Source organism: Carassius auratus, chromosome 3 (assembly GCF_003368295.1).
Source record: "Carassius auratus strain Wakin chromosome 3, ASM336829v1, whole genome shotgun sequence".
Lineage (NCBI taxonomy): Eukaryota > Metazoa > Chordata > Actinopteri > Cypriniformes > Cyprinidae > Carassius > Carassius auratus.
Window position 1 is genome coordinate 4,550,998 of NC_039245.1, and position 17,345 is coordinate 4,568,342.

The 17,345-nt window shown below is 37.0% G+C and overlaps 1 protein-coding gene across 2 annotated transcripts in view; it reads right to left on the reverse strand.

The window, feature by feature from the left end:
• Positions 1-17,345, reverse strand: part of LOC113044233 (speckle-type POZ protein) — a 64,279-nt gene that overhangs the window by 31,358 nt on the left and 15,576 nt on the right. Inside the window, exons 2-3 of one of the 2 annotated variants that reach the window (XM_026204029.1) lie at positions 14,791-14,923; positions 14,157-14,254 (exon numbers count right to left, since the gene is read on the reverse strand). The gene's annotated coding sequence lies outside the window, so the exon portion shown is untranslated. The remainder of the gene's footprint in view (positions 1-14,156; positions 14,255-14,790; positions 14,924-17,345) is intronic. The other variant, XM_026204019.1, reaches the window with a different exon arrangement.

The following is a 17,345-nucleotide window of genomic DNA, read 5'->3' on the forward strand; positions in this document are numbered from 1 at the left end:
ATAAAGCCAAGGTAACATTCATTTTACATACAGCAGAGAAAATGACATGAATAGTGGGCAAATGCATAAAGCGCAGCATAATTTGAAATCACGAGTGTAAAGTTTAAAGCATTCAATTCACACAGAGCGAACGTCACACAGAGAACACACGATCATGCTGGATACACACATCACAAGATCTCACGTCTGTATTCGAGTAAGTTTGCAAAGTTTGTGATATTAAATGTTCATTAGTCATTCAAAGATATGTTTAAATGATATAAATGCGTATTTGCTTAATGATGATGGCAAATGAAATGAGAAAGTATTATAACATTTGCCTTTCTATTACTAATAATATAAAAGCAATTGTTATAATACTTTTTGTATACATTAATTCCTTTGTTAAACCTTTCTATCTGATTATTAGACGAACATCTATCCATATTAGACAGAACTGCTAAAGAAGACCATGATCAAGAGGGAGAGTGTGAGCACCGTGTGTTCTCAGGTCCGTAAAATTAAAAGTCAAAATAACACTTTGCCCATGCAGAAAAACTTATCGGTCGACCACTACACACAACTCTACAGGAAATCTTAATTATTTCTAGAAAAATATAATTATTTGCAAAGTTCTAGTCTGTATCTATAAAGTTCTGGTGATTGGTTTTCAGTTCCCAATAAAAGTGCAGCATGTTCAGGTGTAATTAACACACTTAAATGCATTCCACTTAGAAAATCTTGTGATTCTTGTGCACTTAATCACTGTAGCACACAGCACCACTATGTTAGCGTTTAGCTTAGCACCATAGGATCCACACAGGGATGAATTTAGAAGCCACCAAACTAGGGATGCACCGAAATTTCGGCCACCAAAAATTTTCGGCCGAAAATGGCCTTTTCGGTTTTCGGCCGATAGACTTTTATCACCGAAACAACACGGCCGAAATGTTGTGATGACGCAAACAGAAACCGCGACCTGCACGTGCACCTGCATAGCAAAGACCACGAGCTCCCCGCGACATTCACTTAACACCAGTGAGAACATTCTCTCTCTTCTTATTCCTTTATTCGCAGCACTAAAACGTCTCCTAACAAAGAGATTAAGACGGACCACGAAGTAAAAACAAAGAAAAGTACAGTCTTATAGAGTCTGTTAGCACACGTCTCACTGAGATCTTTTCGGATCCTCTGCACTTCATCGCGAATGTGCTTGATCCGCGTTATAAAGACCATTACTTGGATGCGGAAATTATCCAGGCCGCGCTGGATGCGGAGAACCCGCGTGGAGACGGAGAAGCGCCATGCGCAGGAGACAGATCAGAGCGCAGAAAAAAAGACTGGTCTCTGCACCAGATGAGGGGCATGCACCATCGTTGTCTGATATGTTCAGTGGAATTCTGCAAGAAAGTGCCTCAAATAATAATAATACGTTGGCTATTTTGTTCTTATACACACACACAAACATATATACATTCATAATATCAGATTGTAGCCATATTTATTCTAGATTTTCTGCTAGATTTCTGCTTTAATTTGATAAAAATGTTTATTTATGCCCTGGCCCTATTTAAATACACTCTCTCAAATATTTCTCAAATGTCAGGCAGATGACAAGCTCAACTGCTCAACAGCTAGATGGTTATCTGTCTGAAGTCCCCATCCCCAGAAGTGATAACAGTCTTCCCAACTGGAGAAGTAATGCACTTTCTAGTCCCACATAGAAACATTTCAAATGCACTTCACCTAAATGCACTTTGTTTTTATGAGAGAACAGTTCATTTTAAACCTTTCTGCAGGCCAGTAGGCCTGTACATTATTATTAAATATACACATGAGTGGGATAAATTTTTAGTTTGAATTTTATTTTATACTGTGCATTGTTGCAATGTGCTTAATAAATATTTGCATCATTTGTAATTATGTATTTTTATGTTTTTTTTTTAAATAAGTTATGTAATTGTAATTATTTTTGAAACTTTAATATTAATTTATGCAATTGCAATGTCTTAATTTTAGTAAAGGTAGTACACGGTCATAGCAATAAATGCAATGGTACTAATAATTGGCATAATTTCTTTCGGTGTTTCGGTTTCGGTTTTCGGCCTTGGTTTTCTCTTTTTCGGTTTTCGGTTTCGGCCAAGAATTTTCATTTCGGTGCATCCCTACACCAAACACTTCCATGTTTTCTATATTTGAAGATGGTTACATGAGTAGTTACAAGTGTAAGTATGGTGGCACAAAATTTAAGGTGGCAATTTTCTAGGCGGATAATTAATTCTAACTTTAACGTACTGTATGGCAGAAGAGAACTTCTCAGCACTTCACCCTCGATGTAGTAATATCATCACTCCTGAAAACTACCCTAAACTACTACCAATAATGCAGGCCTTTCAAGACCTCTTTAAATTAATTAAGACTTATGTTGTACCATTTAAGACGTTTAAAGCTTTTTTTTATAACCTTATATTTGAAAAACATTGAATTTAACACTATAAGGATCCAGAGGAGCCTTTTTTTTTATTCACACACTCCTAAATGCATTTTACACATTTATTTTTAGTCACACATGCAAGCGCTTTCACACTGTCGAGCCCTGACTGATGTGTAACACAGTTCACAAACATAACTATGATAATCAAAATCCATTTGAAGTCAGAGTACAGTTTGTTTGGTTGGTGTGAACGCATTTTTTTTCCAATGGAATTCACACCCGAGTCTGCAAGAAAAGATCAGATACCCTATCAATAACAAATATATAAATTAGCATCTTTGCACACTCCTAGACACACAAATTATAACATAATATAGGGCTGCAACTAACATTTTGAAAAAATACAGTGCTTAACAATCTATTAGACCACCTGTCATAATAGAGAAAACACAAATATTTTAGGAATCTGTATTAAAAAAAAAAAAAAAAAAAAAAGTTAATCTAAAAGTGTTATTGTCATTTATTGGGCAAATAACAAACCAAAACAAGTAAACTGTATTTATTCACATAATAACACAAACGGCCTCCTTTGCCTTTGATAACAGCTTGCATGCTTGCTGGCATTGTTTATGTACTTTTTGACTAATTGGTTATCTGAATTAAAAAAAAAAACATTATAAAGCACTTGACTATTTGTTCTGCCTTTCTTTCATAGATAACAGACATAATTATATTATAGCATTAGAAATAGTCTACTACTGTAACTAAAGAGCTTACGCATATTTGAGGACTAACCAATACAGAATGCAAACAAATAGATTTAGGTAATTACCAGTAACTTTTTAGTTAAGAGCTGCAATGGCACAAACCTTACAAAACTGGTTAAAACCCTACATGCATTTGTTTGAATAAATTTGTTTATCACTGTAGGCAATATAGTTTAAATCTCTAGATCAAAAATGTAAATAAAGATAATTAAGACAAATAAAATCACAGTAATGTTCTGCAAAAACATGCCAGGCATGTACTTTGATCACAGTCACATTCTCCTCTTACTGTCATTTATTTTTCCTGTAAAAGCGTCTCACAGTTCCTAGTACTCTCATAAATTACTCGCATGTTGACTTTCAAACATAAATTTAATGTTCAACCACGGATATTTCAGCACAGTGAATGTTTTTGCGCTGAACAGTGTCTCCCTCTCTACTGTGTTTCAGTAAAGATTTCAACTTAACCCAGACTGTCAGGATGGGCCGTTATACAAATATTGAAAGGCTTGCATGAATTTGAGGATATGACCTCTAACTGAAAGTTTTTTGTGCTGAGGACGCACACATGTCTCTGTCAAAGTGAATGACAGGGCAAGCCATAATGCTAATGCATCAGCTTGAAGCTTAAAATAAAAATTCTCAATGTTAGGCAGCCTGGATCACATAATTTTACTCATTTTACTTTATTTTTAGATGCATTTTTGTGCATAGAAATGCGTTATTCAGTGCTGTAACTTGTTGCGACCGGCTGAAGTTGGACGTGCAGTATGGACAGACCCAACTAATTAATAGTGAGAATCGTTGTCGATGATTTTCATTATCGATAATAATCGATTTTATCAATCAGTTGTTGCAGCCCTAAAATTAAGCATTTATCATTGCTGCTTTCTCTGAATAAACAGCTTTCGAAAGGCAGCTCACATGTTTGCATCCTTCTGTGATTCATTGCAGATTCACAGCAGACAACGGGACATTCTGCGTGCGCACAACTGTGATGCTAAATCTAACAGGACTATGAGTTCAATAATACAGAGAATGGGGGGGGGGGGGGTTCAATATCTGATCAAACTCAAGTCCGACCAAGCAATAGAAACAAGTGTTACAACACACTTATACAAGTGACAGTTTACAGGAGTGTCAGACAGCATCTGAGATCTGATCGGCTGACACATACGAGGCGGGTGGGATGAGACTGGTGCCAGGCAAGGGGATTCAGCCCTCGAGGAATTCATTACTGCAAACGTTACCCAGCCAAAATAATTAATGAGGGGAAGGGAGAGAGAATGGGTGAGAGAAAACACACAGCGTTTCTGCACTGAAATTCTCTTTTAGTTGAGACTTGAAAGAGAAACATACAGCCTCGCCCAGCAGACTCTCCCTACTGGATTGAGCTGCTTGTGAGGAAATGAGAACCATCAGATGACCTCACACTTATTTAAGCTCTTCCAACAAATCAACTACACACTGTCCGAAGGGGAGTGGCTTAATATAGAAAGAGGAGGGGTTTAGAATGGGTTTGGGGAGGAGTCCACAGAGAGGATATAATTTCGGGAAGATGGGTCAAATTTCTCAAAGACTTTTTTCTTTCTGGTTTAATTTTATCCGGTCTCTTTTTTTCTCTCTCCACAGACACAGAATGAAAGAGATATGTTGGAAGAGAGTACCAGACGTTTTTTTTTTTTACTTGACCTTATTCAAAACCCTATGCAATGCATTTAGGGTTAATGTTAGGTTGATATCTAAAAAACACACTTAAACTCAACATGAAATGTTGATTGCAACCCACTTCCAGATGACATTTCCAAATCAAACAGGACATTCGACAAGGACATTCAAAAGTTTCTTCTTCTTAGGCCCTTGGCGCCTTTCTGGAGCATAGTCCATCAACAACTGTCCTCCATCACTATCTGTTCTGTGTTACCAATCACCATCCAAAGCCACGCCACCTGAATGCATTTATGTTCAAAGACCAGAATACCAGAGATAACATTACTACAACAAGCTACATCAGTGGCTCCAAATTCCAGCCCATGTTCTGAAGTGAAGTACACCTCTGTTTCAGGGAGTAGGGAGCAATGAGCACGGTGTAGGGATCATATCGATTGGAACACAGTTCATACACACAGCTCACTTCTAACAAATTGGTCATCTGAATTGGGTGTGTTAACCACTCACAGACATGCAAAATATGTGCACAAGGACTACATCATGTGTCATTCACCAGATAAAAAAAAAACTTTAAAAGTACTACAATACCAAGAAGTATTTCTCTAGTTCACATTGGCCACAATTATTGCAACATCCTTTCCCCAAGAAAACAGTTCTGAATTTTCACTTATAATGCCTGAAGAGTTTGGAGAACACCTGACAAGAGATCAGTTACATTTCCTTCATGTAGAATCTCTCCAGATCCTTCAGATTCCCAGTTCCATGTTGGTGGTGCTTCTCTTCAGTTCACCCCACTTTAGGGTTCAGGTCAGAGGACTAAGAAGGCCATGGCAGAAGCTTCATTGTGTGCTCAGTATGACACATTTGTGCTGAATTTGATGTTTGTTTTGGACCATTTTCAGTTTCTTCTGACCATAGAAGCCAGTCCTGTCTGAAGTTTCAGTCGTGTCCGACAACTGAATATGCTGGAGTTTGTTTTTGGATATTTTAGCATGTGTGGAACTAGAAATGTCCAAATTTGATGCACATCTAATCATTACCAAGTTCAACTAAAAAGTGTATATAATTGCAGCTTAATTTTAACTGATATCATGAAGTCAAGAAAACTGGCTGCAGTAGTAGAAAACCCCTTGAATTCCCCTTCTCTTTTTCTCCCCTACTGAAAAAGAGAGTGGCAGTGTCTCTCTGGTTAAGACACAGTTAGGGAGCAGTGGTGTGTGTGCTAACAGTTTGCCATTGCACACTGCTGCAGTGTGATCAATTAGACAGCTGACTCTCAAGTTTACACCACAGTAAATACCCCCAAAATATCTAGGTTGTAAACAAACACATGCGTACATATATATAGTCTTGTCGACCTCAACATGGTTACCTAATTACACAAAATGTGGAATACATTATAATGGAGCTCGTATCTGTCTGTCTAACATAAAAAGGCTGCTTTGCTGCTCACTACACTTGTAAAACATATATCATCATTCGACACAACATGTGGTTAATAAAATGATACCTAATTGTGGATAAAAAAAAAAAATTCTAGCTCAATAAATATAACTGTACAGATCAGGGCACTGGTAGTTCACAGCAAGCTTTGCATTGAACTAATCAAATCTTACATTTAAAAAAACACATAAAAGTTTGGGAAGTTTGATTGATTGAATTGCATTGTTATAAATAAATTCTAATTTCTATTTAAAATATAATAAAATAGAAAAGTTATGTTAAATTGTAATTTTTCACATTACTGCATTTTTGATCACATTAAATATTTGTAAGAGATTTTCAAAACGTGAAATAAAAAATAAAAATATAAACCAACACTAAACTTCTAAAAACTTGTATTATAGAAATATTGTATAACTAAATTACATAAGGCACATTATCACATGCTGCTTATTTGCCACATTAAAAATTGTATCATGAACCACATTGTCTAAACATGACTTCTGGTTGTCATCCTTCCACGTTCAAGTAGTATAGTTATATTCTTATTCTGCTCCACTGCAGCAGTATGCATGAGTGTGAGTGTCACTTTTGAAAGGGCACCGGCCCCACAGGGGGGCCCCCTGCCTGAGACCCGCCGCCTGCCATCCATCACAACAATACAGTTAGCAAAAACACTCAGCTGCAACCTGACAAAACCCACAGTTATAATCGGTACATCTACAACCTCTAAAGCTAGAGAGGTGAGGAGCTGTGTGGGTAAGAACTGTTAACTCACTGCTTGTTAATACGGTATATTTAAAATGCACTGTTGTTCTTATTCTAATACCACCCTCTTCAGTGTGTCTCTCGTTGTTCAAAGTTTTCATTCTGTAGAGTCTTTAAGGCTCAATAAAACAATTTAAGAGTGTCGATAATATACTCTTTCATATGCCCCAAATCCAATTCTACCTATGATTGAAAACACTGGCAGGACAGAGGTGCATTTTATTCTTCTGCACTGTACATCATCCAAAACGAGTCTACAAAATATTCTCTCTTGGAATAAAATACTGAGGACTACCACCTGAAAGCACATGAAAAAACATCATCAAGAAACAACAAAGCAGATAAGACAGATGAGATTTAAATGCAAGTTAGAAATAGGAAATTTTCCAATCTGCTTTGTGGAAACCGCACCCACTAAAACCCCATCATACTGACTGACGTTCCCCAAGGCTCACCCTCGGGTCCTTTTCTAATTTGTTGTTCATGCTGAATTTGGTGTTTGAAGCACATCAGCAGAGTTAAAACATCTTTACATTAGGAACAAAGGATTTGCTCTCAAATGGATCATCAGGTCCTTTTAGATTTTTAGTAATGACCTTCAACTTGACTTTTTCAGGTAACACATTGCCAGGCTCAATTATCCCCCTTCAATAGATTTCAAAGGTTTTCTTTAGAAGCATAAAAGCGGTATAATTAGCAGGAGCCCTCGCTCATGCAATGTGCCAAACACAAAGCAGCTCAGTAGCTGCTAACTTCTTTGGCTGTCCTTACAGTTGTCTCTCATCTCTGTTGATCCTTCTTTCCTTTCACACACATACAGAAAAAAGAGACGCTCTCACACATCCTAATACTGCTCACCAGCCGAGCTTGAGCCATGTGTGAAAGCCCTCTGTGTCTCTGTCTAACTCTTATTCTGGTAAAACACACGAGTCGAAAGGATAAACAACTTTTTTTCTCCTCATATGCGTACTCTGAAACATAACTAGTAGCTGGAGAAAAACATGAAATGAGAAGGGGACACATTTCAAATGAGCCAACAAAAGAAAAAAGAAAATCAGTTTTAAACCTAATTTCCCCTCAGTTTAATTGAAATTCACCTAAAAATATAATAAACAATTTATATTTTGGATATGATCCATGTGACTCAACTCTGTGTAATATTTAATTACAAAACCATAGGAAATAATACATTCAGCTGTTTCCAAGTTAATTATGAATAAATGGCACATGAAAAATTAAGCCATCAATTTCTAATATTTTTAATTGCCAGCAATGACTTGAGTCATATTTCACTTCAAAAAGCAGTGAGTACATTTAAACTAAGCTCCAACTGTTCAGAAATCATGAAGACGGCTAAACAAGAGAGAGTAAAGCACAATGAGATGTTTGATTATTATGACCAGACACAAACAAAGACCTGTTTAAGACCTGCCGTGCTGAGTCACCTAGCATCCCTCTCCCCTGTGACCTCATCACAAAGTTAATACAAAACAGATTGGGGCGACAGCGTCCTTCCCGTAGTCCAGCAGAGTTCAAAGTTACAGAAATAAACTAATCCCTAAAAAGTCTGGCATCCATCATAACGAAGCCAATCAAAACCCCCAGTTACACATAACACCCACCCTATAAAAGTTAACTTCAATGAACTGGCCCCTAAACGGGCCTGAACAAACACACAAAAGTGCCTTCAGCAGAGCCAATTAAGATCAAGTCTTCTTTTAACTTGTCAAGCAACTGAAGGAAATGAAATGCAATGCATAGGATGAAGTTACCAGAACATTTCTAGCAATTCCATCCTTAAAAGTCAAGATGGAGTGGATCAGTGGAGCATCACATCTTTTAACTGTATTCTGATGTACAGGTGATACACATAATAAAAAAATAATTAAAAAAAACAGATGGACGCAGATCTGAATGTGAGCTTGCAGTCGACTGTATTAAAGGAATGAGATTTAAGTAAGCTAAAATATTGGACAAGTGTATCATGCCTCATCTGAGAGAAGTGTTGTTTCATAGGTTATGATAGGGTTAGGGTTGTCTCACAAAAATATCACAAGATCAAATTAAAAAGAAAATTAGCATGCAGTGATGAGTCATTCATAATAAGATCACTAAGATGTCTTCATAAATGATAATTTTTCATAGAATAAAAGATTTAATTCGATAGACTTTTTAACTAAAGTAAAGCATCACAAACCAGAGAGATACCCAACAGAGGCTCAAAAACGATGCAGCTGGAAAACTCATTAGCATCTAATTTGTTGACTATCTTAAAGGTTTTGTTCAGGTTAAGTAATGCAAATCAATAATAATCTAGCAAAAACAAATGTTTCAAAGCTGAAAATGCAGAACCTATTGTTACAGCAAATAAATATTTGGTGAGCTCTTCAAACAGGTTTGTCACATACTAGTGCTATTGCGTGGCTCTGACTGCTGTATGCAAAGACATGTTACAAAGTATGCTCATATATGTTTGCAAAGTTAATTTTACATGGGTTTGCAGTTTCTTTCCCTCTCCAAGTATCGTAATTGCCTTTAAAATTTGACAACTCATAGAAATGGACTGTATTTATGTTTTCAGAAACGTCATTAAACACAGGATGAACCACGGTTCAAACATGCGCACAAACTGTGGGTGGCTAACCATATGGTTCTTATTTTTTGTATGGAAATTTTTTTTCCCCTTCGGAGTAAATGTATGAGATTGCATGACAGAGTGTGTAGGATTGTATAGTTATGGAACCTGCATGCGGCTATAAAACTAAGACCTACCGACACTCTGCCACCCAATTACCTGATGTAGACAACAGTGGTGTTCCGTCCATATATGTGAATGTGCCGCATACCCAGTCTAATTAATATAAACATAATTATAAGTTGATCCCTTGTCATTTGAGATGTGACTTAAAGCTTAAAAGAGGGTTGGGAATAAGTGTGTAAAATTATTTATTTAAAAACAACTGTAATTTTCTGTAAATCTAGTCAGTGACGGAAGCTTCCAGACAAGCAGTTTTTCTGCAGCTTTCTCGCCTCCGCTCTGCCGCTATGACTCTTCAGGATTGTAGGGTGTTCTCAGTGTTTTTCTGGTATAGGGCTGATTTCATGCACGAGGTAAGCTGTCCGGGAAGAAAAATGCACTAGCTGTTGCTGCCAGATCTCGATTGCCGAAAATTACATTTTGTTTTAATGAAAAAACTAACTCGACTAAATCATATGGAGAAAAAAAACATCATGTGTAACTGTAACTGTAAGTGTATATTTTCATGCTTTCTAAAGCAAAGCAAATTTCAAAAGTCCACAAAAAAAATAAAATAAAATAAAATCTGGTAATAGACAATGTTGAAGAAGTTTTTGTCAATATGCCTAAGTGGTAAATAATAATAGGAAAATTATTATTTGTATTTTGCATGGTCTATTATTGGAGTAGTGTCACCGGGGAGGGAGTTTTATCTCCCATTCATTGAGAATCAAAAAAATAATGAATGAATAAGTTAATTAATTAATTAATAAAAAAAAATCAGTCTATGCAGAGTGGGGGAATTGCCCATCTCCCCATCCTCTGAATATTCAATGTCCTCTGAATATCATAATGTAACTACGTTTAAACGTTATTTGGGGGGTTTTACTTAGAAAAAGTTTTCTAGCATTTTAATTACTATGGATAAACATGAAATGTTAAAAAAAAGGATTAGAGATTAATTTTTATTTAAAAATAAGGTAAGAATGTGCATACTTTTAAATCGACACCTGCCATGGTGTTTTCCTTTTGGAGTGTGTCCTAAAAGCAATGAGGAGGGGGTGGGGGGTATGGTCCTAATCTTAGCACTCAGCATACCCGGTTAAAAAAAAGTCACCGCCAGCCACTGGTAGACACACACACACCACTGAATATTCTACATCTAGTGTTAATTTACACACACCAGAATTTGACAGGGAATAAAATTCAAATAGTTAAATAAGCTGCGAATGGTCATTTATTTTTTAAAAAGCAGGATGTGAAGCACTGTAAGAGACGAAGTGTGAGACTTTCTCCTCTGAACGCAGCCTTTGTTTCAGGCAACATCTGAAACAGGAAGGATTTTACACTGCATGTGTTTACACCTCTTGAATAATTGGGAGGAAGTCACTGTTCAAATTCGGCTGAGTGCTGTAATGTGCAAACGGATCCCCAACAGAGGCTTTCTGTCACTGCAAACAAACTGACTCTTCACACTCCGGGATTTCCACTGTACGTCTGCGATGACGTCTGCAAAGCACTGTCACACTGCATGAAAGCATTTTTAAGATGTAATCACTGAAACTGAATAAAAAAATTCACCATACTAAAGTGTCTAAAGCAGATCGACAGGATGTTTTCATAGGTTTATGGTATTTTTTTTATCAAATAAATGCAACCTTTGTGAGCATCAGAGACTTTCTAAAACATTAAACACTTCTTACTGCTCCTGAACTTCTGATGGTAGTGTACATACTGGTGTTTTCAAACAAAACAATCACATAAACACTAACACTTAATGACAGAGAATGTGCGGAAAATGGTATTGTAAAATTAAATTACCACTTCTTTGGTGAAAAAACACCCAGAATGCAAAATAAAACCCCTCTAACATCTACTTTCATTATCTATATGGATTCAGCTCAGTTCCAGTAATTGCTGTGCTTTCACTACCTCACTAGGGTTTCATTATATCACAGTTTCAAAGAACTGCACAAGGAATTAGAGGAATATTAAATGAGTGATAAAGCATAGTATTGAAGCATAATATCATTCTAAACAGAATAATAATAGGGATGTAACAATGCACCGTGAGCCGGTTGAAATCTATACAAATAGGTGACAGTTAAAATCGGTTGAGATATTAAATGAATTGCGATAGAGTTGTGGGTAGGAGTTTATATGAATGTATCTCTGAGGGGAATTGATTGTCTTTAGAAAAGTTTAGATGATATTTTTTTTTCATCTGTATAATGCATGTTAAAGCAGCATTCATCAATAGGGTCAAGCGCTGCATACTTTGTTTAAAATTCAGTGGTTGCCTCTAACTGAATGGAAACAGCACAGACAAAGATTTATTTTATTTGTGTTATTTATTTATTAGATTTTGTTTTAAAATTTTATGTTGTGGCCAAGTGGTTGGAGTGTTTAACTCCTAACCCTAGGGTTGTGGTTTCGAGTCTCGGGCCGGCAATACCACGATTTAGGTGCCCTTGAGCAAGGCATTGAACCCCCAACTGCTCCCCGGGTGCTGCAGCATAAATGTCTGCCCACTGCTCCAGGTGTGTGTTCAAAGTGTGTGTGTGTTCACTGCTCTGTGTGTGTGCACTCTGGATGGGTTAAATGCAGAGCACGAATTCTGAGTATGGGTCACCATACTTGGCTGTATGTCACTTCACTTCACTTCACATCCTTGTTCCCATTAAGCTCATATCAAGTTTTATTTTAAAACCTTGTTTATTTTTAGGGAAACTTTTAAAGAATAATTGTAAAAAAAAAAGTATATTTTTTTGAAGGTACCCCCTTGCAGTGTAAAAAAATTTAACACTAAAATCCAGCAACAAGGCATTCAAGTCGAGTCAGTTATATATTCATAGTGAAGTGTCATTTAAGCAAATTTCAAAATCTATACTAGTCCACGTTCAGCTAAGTAACACATTCAAAAATCTAATAAAACAAACCAATAAAATATTTAATTCATGGAGATGAACACAGAAGAAACCCCTTTTAAATGGATTTCAACTTATCTATCGTATCTTAAGCCTGGAATACATTACACAATTTTTGCACTGATTTTCCACAGATTTACAGTCTGGAGAAGCTGATGCTAGTTGCAAAAGGTCAGAGCAAGTCTGAAGATTACAGAATCTATAGAAAATCAATTAACTTAAAGTGACAACCATCAGTTAATATTTAAAGTACGTTTATGAAGTATTTACATAGACATTCAATGTAAAAGAGTTTAAAAACACCACACTGAGCTTAATTGGAGCAACAATATTTTTTTTATATACATTTAATGTAATAATTATTAAAATGACAAGATTTTGCTAAATAAATAGTCTAGGTCATGTATTAAGTTCATACATATTTTAATATGAACAACTATTATAAACAATATCTATGAAATTATACTTTTTATTATGGATGCCACACTGAAGCTGTGATTTATTATAATAGTGTACCCTTAAGCTCACCTTAAAAAAAAAAATGAAATCTTGCGTGAGAGAGAGCCTATGGAATCGAAAACCAATAATCGAAAATATATACTTTCAGACATACTGATAAACTAACGTTAAATTTAAAAATACCGTATTTAAAACAGCTAGTTCATATATATTAAGGCACAACTGTCATATCACGTGTCCTGTGACAAATCTGCCATATCTGCACACGGAAGTTATCAGTCTAAATGTTCTGGTGAAAATCAATAGTAGATTTCATTTAAAGTCCAACAGTTTAACACTAATATTGTACATAAACGAACATGTTAACTATAAAGTATTCAAAACAGGTAAGTTCATATATTTGGAGCAAAGTTCATTTGAATTGATGCATTAGGCGATCCAGACGTAAACTTCTTCCATTTATACTTAAGAAAGCGTATGCTGATTTTCCACTCTGTAACAAACATGTGAACAGACAATTGCACAGAATTGCACAGAATTATTGCTCATCTGGCTGTCTTTATATTCTTTTATTGGTGGATTGCACAGGTTCGAATAGCAGTGGGCTTCTTCAAACTGCCTGCACATGTGCAATTGTGCTTTTGAAGCCTACTGACTGACACTTGACTGCCTGTTTAAAATATTGCACATATATAGGCCATTCAGATTTCTTGTTAAAGTGCAATGAAATACTATATCTACAGACAAACTATGTCTGTTTGTAAATGGAGACTCATTCACCGGCTACAGACTCATTCTCTTTTGCGTCCACCCCTTTAAGAGATAAAAGAGCCATAGGCTAATGCTGAAAAAGATGTAGAGAACAGAGACGGGGATAAAACCAGACACGAGGTCATGAGCAGCTAATCATCTTGTCGGTAGTAATGCACTCAAGCCTGTGATCACCACAGGGTCATCCGTACTACACGCACCTGAGAGAGGGGTGTGTGGCGGTGCGTTTTAACTTAGCAGACGAGTCTGTTTGTGCTCTCGGTCTGAGTCCTTCACCTCTTGGATGCTGGTACGAGGTCTGACACAGAAAAACAGATGTAAAACACATTATTTCCTGAACAAAAGTTCTCACGTGTTATTCCTTTCCTTCAGATTTTACCCTCCTCTACTTCCACACAGCAGCCTTTCAGCACCCAGCAGTCCATTATTCACTGTAAAAATGCCACTTTCAGTACCCCATTCTCATCAAAATGCTACACATATGCATCCTTCAACACCAAACCTCCACCTTTTCATTTCTGCTTGTCTCCTTTTCTTTTTGCCTCCACTTCACATCTCTGCAAAATCTCCCAGTGTCCTTCTCTGGCCATTAAAGAGGTCCATTTTATATTTCTCTTCCTGCTCTTCTCTAAACCACTCCATTTCCCCATTTGAATCACTTCACTCGTGCAGTCTAGTTTGTAGTGTAAGTGTCCCTGAGGATAATTTAAGCTTTTCAGACAAAATACATGCATTATACCAAAAATACAAAACAGCCAAATAAAGGTTTTGTTCCTCTTCATCATGTTCAATAGGTCTAGCATGTCTTTTGCCCAGCAGCCGGATGTTTCTTACCTACTGGTGATGAGGCAGAGATGTGGCATCATGTGGCAGCCTTTCTCTCCCTCCAACAGAAGTTCACAGCTCCACAGATTCTGAGGACTGAGTCTATGAGTTTTGATTTTTTTTTAATGATTCAGAAAGAGATCTAAGAAAAGAAGCAGAAGAAAAGAGAATTGTGAAAATGCTGTGAGGTCATCGAGACATGTCATGAAATGAGAGTACAGATAAAAAGGAACTGTAAAACTGAAACCACTCGATTTTAGCATCAATTAGGAGCAAACATAAAAAAACAATGCTATGAATAGTTTTATAATAAAATGTACATTTCATACAGAACACAGAACACTGTGCAACTGAATTTGATTTGTACTTTATATCTGAAATCTGGCCACAAACCAAATGACATGGTTATTCATCACAAAAGGTCTGAAAGAAAGCTGCAGTTATGCAACACTTGAGTAACGAAAACTGTAAAAGTATTATTATAAAACAGAATTTTATAATAACATTCTTGACTGAGCACAAACTTTACATGCTTTTCTCCATCGTGAAATCAGCCCACAATAATGCTAAAATGTCTTGCCAAAGCGCTTGGTGATCAGGTATCTAAGGCGGAGGAACAGATCAAGGAGAGTTGATCGTTCTGAAGCCCTGAAGGACTCTGACCAGTTCAGAAATCAATCCCATCATCCCCTAGACATGACATCAAACACAAGCTCAGCTCAAACTGCTCTCCACTACCAGGGAAGCCCAAATCTCCCCAGCTCAACACCATTATCATCCAAAAACCTGCTCACAGCGATCCTGAGGGCTGGATTCTTCATTTCCTTCAGTTAGTATCTGTGTGTGTGTGTGTGTGTGTGTGTGTGTGTGTGTCCAGTATAGTACAGCAGGTGTAGGTGTGAATTGAGAGAGTTCTGGGTCACATGATGCACTCATCATTGAATTCCTGAATTAAGCCCTTTTAAGATGACTCATGTCATTGAACTGCAACGCTTTGGAGCAAAGCATCAGCTACAGAACTTCCAGTCAAGTGTTTTAGTGTGCCACTCAAAGTTCAGATGACTTCAACAACCCAACTTGCCGCTGACATTTCAAAGCGCAACCAATGATTACCAGCAGATTCACAAGATCTATGCAATCCCTGCATTGCCATCACAGGTTTGCCCCAGATTAATTTTGACTCAATGTTTCACTGTCTCACTGTTGCCTCACTTACATGAAATGTTTCAAACAGTCAAATCAATATGTTTATATATTAAGGGTCTGCTCATATAGTAGAATATTCAATTATTATAAAAAAAATAATAATAAGACTAATCGAATTTAACTGCATGTTGATTTGCTGGCCGTAAATGCAGGGAATCCATGACAAATCCTAATAAGCACAAACTAAAAGTCAGTTCTAACTAAATGTACTGGGTGGTAGGGCTGCACGATGTGTCGTTTAAGCATCGATATCGCGATGTATGAATCCACGATAATCCCATCGCAGGATGTGCGATGTAGGCTGTCGTAGTTGATCCGTTATTCATTAACTGTACGGGCCAGCTTTCTTAGATCAGTGACAGAGCGGTGTTGAATATAGAATTTATTTAAAACTGAAAGGGAACTATAAAACTGAAACTAGGGCTGCACGATCTGTCGTTTAAGCATAGATATTGCGATGTACGAATCCACGATAGTCACATCGCAGGATGTGCGATGTAGGCCGTCGTAGTCGATCCGTTATTCATTAACTGTACGGGCCAGCTGCTCCCCAGCCCTTGACGAATGTGATTCGCGGATTAATTGCACAGCTTAACCATCATAGAGTGAAAGTTTATCATTGACAGGACGGAAACCACATGCAAGTTTAACAGGGAAGAGAGAGAGGGAGTGCGAGAGAGAGAGAGAGAGAGCGAGAGAGAGAGAGAGAGAGCGAGAGCGAGAGCGAGAGCGAGAGAGAGAGAGAGAGAGAGAGAGAGAGAGCGCGAGCACGTGAGAGAGAGAGCGCGCGAGAGAGACAGAGAGTGCGAGAGAGAGACAGACAGAGAGTACATTAGAAGTACCATCAATGTTTATAGAAATGTATATAGATTAATTTTGCACATAATTTTTTTTTCTTATGAATATATATGTATTTTTGTTTTGTTTGTTTCCTTTCTGCTATGTACAATGCTTTGGCAATATGTACCTTTGTATGTCATGCCAATAAAGCGATATGAATTGAATTGAGAGAGAGAGAGAGAGAGAGAGACCAAGAGAGAGCAAGCGCTTTTCAAACAACACGAGCGTGGTCTTGCTTTCTCTCCCTCGCGCATATTAATCAATTGACACGATGGTGTCAATTTTTAAATCATTTAAAATGACAATGTAAGTGTGCTCACCCCATTTTTGTTTGTAAGAAAAATATCGCAATATCGCAGAAAAATTAAATAATCGCAATGTAATTTTTTCCCAATATCGTGCAGCCCTAACTGAAACCACTCGATTTTAGCATCAAATAGGAGCAAACATAAAAAAATGCATTTATGCATTTCTAAGGACTTAATTTGGACAACTTTAAAGGCGATTTTCTCAATGTT